The sequence below is a fragment of the Rutidosis leptorrhynchoides genome, chromosome 8 (genome assembly GCF_046630445.1).
Source record: "Rutidosis leptorrhynchoides isolate AG116_Rl617_1_P2 chromosome 8, CSIRO_AGI_Rlap_v1, whole genome shotgun sequence".
Taxonomy (NCBI): domain Eukaryota; kingdom Viridiplantae; phylum Streptophyta; class Magnoliopsida; order Asterales; family Asteraceae; genus Rutidosis; species Rutidosis leptorrhynchoides.
Window position 1 is genome coordinate 154,787,362 of NC_092340.1, and position 10,460 is coordinate 154,797,821.

The following is a 10,460-nucleotide window of genomic DNA, read 5'->3' on the forward strand; positions in this document are numbered from 1 at the left end:
CCGTCTGGACTTTTGGTGCAACCAGAAATTCCCGAGTGGAAGTGGGAAGGTATCACTATGGATTTTATTACTAAGTTACCAAGAGTTTCGGGTGGCTATGATGCGATTTGGGTGATTGTAGATCGACTCACTAAGTCGGCTCACTTTTTGCCGATTAGGGAAACCGATTCGATGGAGAAACTCACCCGTTTGTATTTAAAAGAGATTGTTTCTAGGCATGGTGTTCCCGTGTCCATTATTTCTGACCGAGACAGTCGATTTGTATCAAGGTTTTGGCGATCTTTACAAGAATCCTTGGGTACCAGATTGGATATGAGCACCGCTTATCATCCTCAAACGGATGGTCAAAGTGAGAGGACGATTCAAACATTAGAAGATATGTTGCGAGCATGTGTGATTGATTTTGGAAATGGGTGGGATAAATATTTGCCGTTAGCTGAGTTTTCTTATAACAACAGTTATCACGCAAGTATTAAAGTCGCACCGTTTGAAGCTTTGTACGGTAGAAAATGTAGGTCTCCTATTTGTTGGAATGAGGTTGGGGATGCTCAACTTACAGGTCCAGAGATTATTCACGAGACTACTGAGAAGATTGTGCAAATTAAAGAAAGGTTGAGAACTGCTAGAAGTCGGCAAAAGAGTTATGCCGATAAAGGAAGGAAAGATGTTGAATTTCAAGTTGGTGATCGTGTTATGTTAAAGGTTTCGCCTTGGAAGGGTGTGATCCGTTTTGGTAAAAGGGGAAAGTTAAGTCCTCGTTTCGTGGGACCGTTTGAGATCATTGAAAGAGTTGGACCAGTGGCTTATCGTTTGAAGCTGCCACAAGAACTCAGTGCTGTTCACGATGTTTTCCATATTTCGAACTTAAAGAAGTGTTTGGCTGAATTTGATCAGACTATTTCTTTGGAAGAACTCCAAGTTGATAAGCAATTGCATTTTATTGAGGAACCTGTTGAAATCATGGACCGAGAGGTTAAGACTCTTAAACAGAGCAGAATTCCTATTGTCCGGGTCAGATGGAACGCTAGACGCGGTCCCGAGTTTACTTGGGAGCGTGAAGATCAGATGAAGCAGAAATATCCGCATTTATTTCCGAATGATGCGTCAACATCTACTACTGCTTAAATTTCGGGACGAAATTTCTTTAACAGGCAAGTACTGTCACGACCCTACTTTTTCCGTTATGTTTTTTTTATTTATTTATTTAAGTATTTAACTTTGGTTAAATAGTATCCTTACCATGTCATATTTTTTTGTGACTTGATTTTATTCTATATAAATTAAATAATATTCTAGTATTATTTGTTAAATGAAAATATGTGATTTCGTGTTATTATGTTATAGCGTATAATGTTTATATTCGATGAATCGTCTCTGCTTCCATACCAACGATTATATTTTCGTGATTTTCAAATCCTAATTTATCTATATACGACATTCCAATGTCGCATGAGTTTATAAAATATTCCTATATTTTATTTCATGGGATTTCATCCTTCTCGCGTAATTTAATCGCGTAACAATACTTTATCGGATTGCGTTCGTTTAATCATTCGGGCCAATTAGTAAAGTCATTTTAAGTGGATATGTTATTATAGCCCAAATGTTTATACAATTATTATATTTATTGTATAATAATAAGATTAATGCCCGTAGTACTTCCAAGATTTTAATTGTTACTTAATTCATATATTTTCATATATGCATCCTAATAAAAGGCTAATATTGTGTTCGTTAATTTAATATTGTGACTTATATATGTAAATCGACATATGAACTAGATAATAAATCGTAAGTGATTATATATGTTGGTTATATTAAGTGTTAGATATTAGCTGTTGACCATAATAACTTATACAGAATGATTATAATATCCTAATATCATTTGACTAGTAAATTAGTTAATATATAGTAATATTAATAATAATAATGTTGAATAAAAGGATAAGATTGTTATTATTATTTTTATATAAAAAAAAATATATCAAAATATGGGACGACCACTTTCAACTTCTTTTTTTTTTTTTCATTTTAAAATTTATTAAACCCTTTTTATTTTAATTTACGGAGTATATTTCTATGTGCTATGTAGGCTTATTTATAGGCATAATATAGATACAATATTTTAAATTTTAATATCGCATACCTGAGTTGACAAAATTTAAAGTGATTAGATTTGTGAATTGTCTTCTTATCTTAACATATAGTGAGTAATTCAACAATCAACAACTAAAAAGGAACTAAAAAAATGAAACCTCACTTGCTCCCTCCTTCGGCTGAATTCTACTCCATCTTCCTTCACAATTTTTTTGACTTTTGTTTCATTATATGGTGATAAATGAAAATCCCATAAATACGCATTGATATCTTTTCCAAAACAATTTCATTTATATTTATATATAGTGGTGTCTCTAACACATAATAAGATACTCTATCAATAAGATACTTTGACTACAACCACATACCAAAAAGAAGGCCGATCAGTTGAACGGATAAAGAGCATTTTCAGTCAAATTAAGTCGATACAAATTTTCTCATTTTCGTTTCAAAGGTAACTCTTAACCAAACCCATTAACTTGTTGGTATTCTCTTTTCATTAAAAGGGTTTATATAATTGTTCATCAAATCAAATTATCATTGTTTGAGTGGTTATATTGAAAACTTTTGCGGTCCCAAAATATATAGTGAATCGGTACCAACAAACTCATATTAGTACTTTATCATCTATTGTTATTATTATGGGGGATATGGGTGGTTAAAAACTATTGAATTAAAAGATTGAAATATATATATATATATATATATATATATATATATATATATATATATATATATATATATATATATATATATATATATATATATATATATGTATAAAAGATTGAAATATATATATATATATATATATATATGTATATATATATATGTATATATGTATATATATATATATGTATAAAAGATTGAAATATATATATATATATATATATATATATATATATATATATATATGTATATATATATATGTATATATGTATATATATATATGTATGAGAAGATTGAGACTAAAACTATTCTGTACGTATCAATACATGGAATTAAGAAATTGGTGTCATGTTATGATTTTTCACTTTTAGTCCTTAAGGTATGATCTTTTTACAATTTTAAGTTTGCAATATGTTATATCTATGTATTCAAACCCTGAACTATATATTACATTACATATAATAAACAAAATGTCAAACACACAATTTCTATTTAGAGTCGTAAGAATTTACAATTTCATTTGAACTGACATTTTAAAATTTCGAGTTTATTTCTCGAAATATCTATTATATTACATAATAATATATCAGAAGACTATAAGTACTTGTTAAGTCCTTGAACTATATAAAATTTTTAAAAGGAATATAATTAAAATGTATATATATATATTGTAAAAAAAATATATACATATAAAGATAACCTATAAAAGTGTTGTACGAATATTGACCAACTTGTATCTCTAGGTTGGGTATTTCGATCAACTGCGATTATGTTAACTATCACATTCGTGTGATATTCTTACTGTGCTATCGAGGTGAGTTATAGTCCCGTTTTTACATACTTTTGAAAGTATACTTTTTGGGATGTGATTACATGCATTTTTACTTACGTTTAGACACAAGTAACAGTTAAATTTAATTATTCATTGTGAGTTGGACAAAAATATTCCCTAGTCTGGTAACTGTAATCATTGGTTTCTACCGGTGAACGCGAATCCTACGGATAGATCTATCGGGTTTGACAACCCCATTTCGAGCTAGTCGCGCTAGCAATTTATAATCGAAATGTTTAGTACTTCGTAATTTGTTGTAGATACACTGTCCAAGTGTATATTTTTATTGTGTTTGGCAAGGGTAAATAAAGGGTTAAGTGGTTACCAGGCGGCTCATTGATAATGGAATAATGTTTAATGTTTTCTAACATTTTAAATCTTGTGGTCTAAAGTTTACTTATTTATTTAAACCTATAATTCACTCAACCTTTGTGTTGACAGTTTACTCGCATGTTTTCACAGGTACTTGAGTTTATGTGATGCTTCCGCTGTGTTTAGAAGAGTCTGCATGCATTTGGGCAGATTTTTATGAAACAATTATGAAACTTAAGTTTGCATTCTATTTTCGGATAATTTAAACTTGTGGGTTGTTGACAATGTTTTGTGTCAACTTTTGTTATTTAATATGTTTGGTTGTTTTAAACTACATAATTTGGTTTGTTTCCTTTTTGGGAAAACTTTTGAAATAAAAGAATGCAACCTTGTTTATTTAATTCATTTAAGTCCGATCAAGCTGTGGGACCAACTGACGGAACCGTTAAGTGTTTTGACGGGGTCGTCACAACTTCTTTCAACCAGTCCATACCGATTATCACATCAAAACTCCCTAACTCTACTGGTATCAAATCAATCTTAAATGTTTCGCTAACCAGTTTAATATCTCGATTCCGACATATATTATCTGCTGAAATTAATTTACCATTTGCTAATTCGAGTAAAAATTTACTATCCAAAGGCGTCAATGGACAACTTAATTTAGCACAAAAATCTCTACTCATATAGCTTCTATCCGCACCCGAATCAAATAAAACGTAAGCAGATTTATTGTTAATAAGAAACGTACCCGTAACAAGCTCCGGGTCTTCCTGTGCCTCTGCCGCATTAATATTGAAAACTCTTTCGCGGCCTTGTCCATTTGTGTTCTCCTGGTTCGGGCAATTTCTAATAATGTGGCCCGGTTTTCCACATTTATAACAAACTACATTAGCTTAACTTGCTCCGACACTACTTGCTCCGCCATTACTCGTTCCGACACCATTTGTTCCTTTCGTTCTATTAACAAATGGTCCGTAGACCTCACACTTCGCCGCGCTATGACCATTTCTTTTACACTTATTGCAAAATTTGGTGCAGAACCCCGAGTGATACTTTTCACACCTTTGGCATAGCTGCTTCTGATTGTTGTTGTTGTTGCGGTTATTATTGTTGTTGAGATGATTGTTGTAGTTGCTGTTGCTGTTGTTGTTGTTGTTGTTGTTGTTGGGCCGTTTGTTGTAGTTGCGATTGATGTTGCGATTGTTGGGATAATTGTTGCGATTGCTGTTGTTGTTGTATTGGTGATTCTTATCACCGTTTTCCTCCCACTTTCTTTTGACTTGCTTCACATTGGCCTCTTCAGCAGTCTGTTCTTTAATTCTTTCTTCAATCTGGTTCACTAGTTTGTGAGCCATTCTACATGCCTGTTGTATGGAGGCGGGCTCGTGTGAACTTATATCTTCTTGGATTCTTTCCGGTAATCCTTTCACAAACGCGTCGATCTTCTCTTCCTCATCTTCGAATGCTCCCGGACACAATAGGCACAATTCTGTGAATTGTCTTTCGTACGTGGTAATATCAAATCCTTGGGTTCGTAACCCTCTAAGTTCTGTCTTGAGCTTATTGACCTCGGTTCTGGGACGGTACTTCTCGTTCATCAAGTGCTTGAATGCTGACCACGGTAGTGCGTACGCATCATCTTGTCCCACTTGCTCTAGATAGGTATTCCACCATGTTAACGCAGAACCTATGAAGGTATGCGTAGCGTACTTTACTTTGTCCTCTTCAGTACACTTACTTATGGCAAACACCGATTCGACCTTATCGGTCCACCGTTTCAATCCGATCGGTCCTTCGGTTCCATCAAATTCCAAAGGTTTGCAGGCGGTGAATTCTTTGTAGGTGCATCCTACACGATTTCCTGTACTGCCAGATCCAAGGTTATTGTTGGTATGTAGCGCAGCCTGTACTGCGGCTATGTTTGAAGCTAGAAAAGTACGGAATTCCTCTTCATTCATATTCACGGTGTGTCGAGTAGTTGGTGCCATTTCCTTCAAAATAGTCAAATGGAACAAGTTAATCATACAGAATATTAAGAGTAGTTAATAGTATTTCGTAGCATAATATGAACTCATTTATAAAAGCTTTTTCTTCATATTAGCGTTTTATAAGTTTAAATTCGGGTAGTACCTACCCGTTAAGTTCATACTTAGTAGCTAATATACAATTCAACTAATACAATTCTATATGAAAAACTGATTGTAATAATATTTCGCGTTCAAACTTTTATACAATATTTTACAAACTTACAATACCGCTTATTTTACATAGAGCATGAAATATAGCACACAATAACTTTGATACAAGATAGTTGTGAAGATAATTCTAGCTAGTACATAAGTCATTCAGCAAAGGCAATAAAGACACGTAATTCATACGTCCAGAAACAAGTCATACATTCTGGTTTTACTAGAACTACTTCCCATCCTTGGTCTTGTGGAACATAACCGTTATGGCCGTTGATAAGACAGCGTGTTGTAACGTCGTCAAAGGGACGAGGGTTACGTAATGTCCAACAGTCCCGTAACAATCTAAAAACCTCATTTCTTACCCCAATTACCGACTCCGTCACTTGTGGGAACGTTTTGTTTAATAGTTGTAGTCCGATGTTCTTGTTCTCACTTTGGTGAGAAGCGAACATTACTAACCCGTAAGCATAACATGCTTCTTTATGTTGCATGTTAGCCGCTTTTTCTAAATCACGAAGTCCTATATTCGGATATACTGAGTCAAAATAATTTCTTAACCCGTTGCGTAAAATAGCATTTGGGTTCCCCGCAATATATGCGTCAAAGTAAACACATCGTAACTTATGGATTTCCCAATGTGATATCCCCCATCTTTTGAACGAAAGCCTTTTATAAACTAAGGCATTCTTGGAACATTCTTCGAATGTCTTACAAACTGATCTCGCCTTAAATAGTTGTGCCGAGGAATTCTGACCGACTCTAGACAAGATTTCATCAATCATGTCTCCGGGTAGGTCTCTTAAAATATTGGGTTGTCTATCCATTTTGTGTTTTTATACTGTAAAATAGACAAGAGTTAGATTCATAACAAAAATACTTATTAATACAAGAAATTTTTACATATATCATAAAGCATAAGCACACTATATTACATATATTACACCACACGAATACAACTATCTTATTCTGACTCGCTCGTTTCTTCTTGTTCGGTTTTGGTTCGTTTTGCCAAGTTTCTAGGGATATATGATGTTCCCCTAATACGAGCCGTCGTTGTCCACATTGGTTTAGAAAAACCTGGTGGTTTAGAGGTTCCCGGGTCATTGTTACAACTTAAGGACTTCGGGGGTTGACGATACATATAAAGTTCATCGGGGTTGGAATTAGATTTCTCTATTTTTATGCCCTTTCCCTTATTATTTTCTTTTGCCTTTTTAAATTCAGTTGGGGTAATTTCTATAACATCATCGGAATTCTCGTCAGAATCCGATTCATCGGAGAATTGGTAATCCTCCCAATATTTTGCTTCCTTGGCGGAAACACCATTGACCATAATTAACTTTGGTCGGTTGGTTGAGGATTCTCTTTTACTTAACCGTTTTATTATTTCCCCCACCGGTTCTATTTCTTCTTCCGGTTCCGATTCTTCTTCCGGTTCCGATTCTTCTTCCGGTTCCGACTCTTCTTCCGGTTCCCCTTCGGGAACTTGTGAATCAGTCCACGAATCATTCCAATTTACATTTGACTCTTCATTATTATTAGGTGAGTCAATGGGACTTGTTCTAGAGGTAGACATCTATCACATAATATCAAACACGTTAAGAGATTAATATATCACATAATATTCATATGTTAAAAATATATAGTTTCCAACAAAAATGTTAAGCAATCATTTTTAAAGAAAACACGGTCGAAGTCCAGACTCACTAATGCATCCTAACAAACTCGATAAGACACACTAATGCAAAATTCTGGTTCTCTAAGACCAACGCTCAGATACCAACTGAAATGTCCCGTTCTTATTGATTAAAAACGTTCCATATTAATTGATTTCGTTGCGAGGTTTTGACCTCTATATGAGACGTTTTTCAAAGACTGCATTCATTTTAAAACAAACCATAACCTTTATTTCATCAATAAAGGTTTTAAAAGCTTTACGTAGATTATCAAATAATGATAATCTAAAATATCCTGTTTACACACGACCATTACATAATGGTTTACAATACAAATATGTTACAACAAAATAAGTTTCTTGAATGCAGTTTTTACACAATATCATACAAGCATGGACTCCAAATCTCGTCCTTATTTAAGTATGCGACAGCGGAAGCTCTTAATAATCACCTGAGAATAAACATGCTTAAAACGTCAACAAAAATGTTGGTGAGTTATAGGTTTAACCTATATATATCAAATCATAATAATAGACCACAAGATTTCATATTTCAATACACATCCCATACATAGAGATAAAAATCATTCATATGGTGAACACCTGGTAACCGACATTAACAAGATGCATATATAAGAATATCCCCATCATTCCGGGACACCCTTCGGATATGATATAAATTTCGAAGTACTAAAGCATCCGGTACTTTGGATGGGGTTTGTAAGGCCCAATAGATCTATCTTTAGGATTCGCGTCAATTAGGGTGTCTGTTCCCTAATTCTTAGATTACCAGACTTAATAAAAAGGGGCATATTCGATTTCGATAATTCAACCATAGAATGTAGTTTCACGTACTTGTGTCTATTTTGTAAATCATTTATAAAACCTGCATGTATTCTCATCCCAAAAATATTAGATTTTAAAAGTGGGACTATAACTCACTTTCACAGATTTTTACTTCGTCGGGAAGTAAGACTTGGCCACTGGTTGATTCACAAACCTATAACAATATATACATATATATCAAAGTATGTTCAAAATATATTTACAACACTTTTAATATATTTTGATGTTTTAAGTTTATTAAGTCAGCTGTCCTCGTTAGTAACCTACAACTAGTTGTTCACAGTTAGATGTACAGAAATAAATCGATAAATATTATCTTGAATCAATCCACGACCCAGTGTATATGTATCTCAGTATTGATCACAACTCAAACTATATATATTTTGGAATCAACCTCAACCCTGTATAGCTAACTCCAACATTCACATATAGAGTGTCTATGGTTGTTCCGAAATATATATAGATGTGTCGACATGATAGGTCGAAACATTGTATACGTGTCTATGGTATCTCAAGATTACATAATATACAATACAAGTTGATTAAGTTATGGTTGGAATAGATTTGTTACCAATTTTCACGTAGCTAAAATGAGAAAAATTATCCAATCTTGTTTTACCCATAACTTCTTCATTTTAAATCTGTTTTGAGTGAATCAAATTGCTATGGTTTCATATTGAACTCTATTTTATGAATCTAAACAGAAAAAGTATAGGTTTATAGTCAGAAAAATAAGTTACAAGTCGTTTTTGTAAAGGTAGTCATTTCAGTCGAAAGAACGACGTCTAGATGACCATTTTAGAAAACATACTTCCACTTTGAGTTTAACCATAATTTTTGGATATAGTTTCATGTTCATAATAAAAATCATTTTCTCATAATAACAACTTTTAAATCAAAGTTTACCATAGTTTTTAATTAACTAACCCAAAACAGCCCGCGGTGTTACTACGACGGCGTAAATCCGGTTTTACGGTGTTTTTCGTGTTTCCAGGTTTTAAATCATTATGTTAGCATATCATATAGATATAGAACATGTGTTTAGTTGATTTTAAAAGTCAAGTTAGAAGGATTAACTTTTGTTTGCGAACAAGTTTAGAATTAACTAAACTATGTTCTAGTGATTACAAATTTAAACCTTCGAATAAGATAGCTTTATATGTATGAATCGAATGATGTTATGAACATCATTAATACCTTAAGTTCCTTGGATAAACCTACTGGAAAAGAGAAAAATGGATCTAGCTTCAACGGATCCTTGGATGGCTCGAAGTTCTTGAAGCAGAATCATGACACGAAAACAAGTTCAAGTACGATCATCACTTGAAATAAGATTGTTATAGTTATAGAAATTGAACCAAAGTTTGAATATGATTATTACCTTGTATTATAATGATAACCTACTGTAAGAAACAAAGATTTCTTGAGGTTGGATGATCACCTTACAAGATTGGAAGTGAGCTAGCAAACTTGAAAGTATTCTTGATTTTATGTAACTAGAACTTGTAGAATATATGAAGAACACTTAGAACTTGAAGATAGAACTTGAGAGAGATCAATTAGATGAAGAAAATTGAAGAATGAAAGTGTTTGTAGGTGTTTTTGGTCGTTGGTGTATGGATTAAATATAAAGGATATGTAATTTTGTTTTCATGTAAATAAGTCATGAATGATTACTCATATTTTTGTAATTTTATGAGATATTTCATGCTAGTTGCCAAATGATGGTTCCCACATGTGTTAGGTGACTCACATGGGCTGCTAAGAGCTGATCATTGGAGTGTATATACCAATAGTACATACATCTAAAAGCTGTGTATTGTACGAGTACGAATACGGG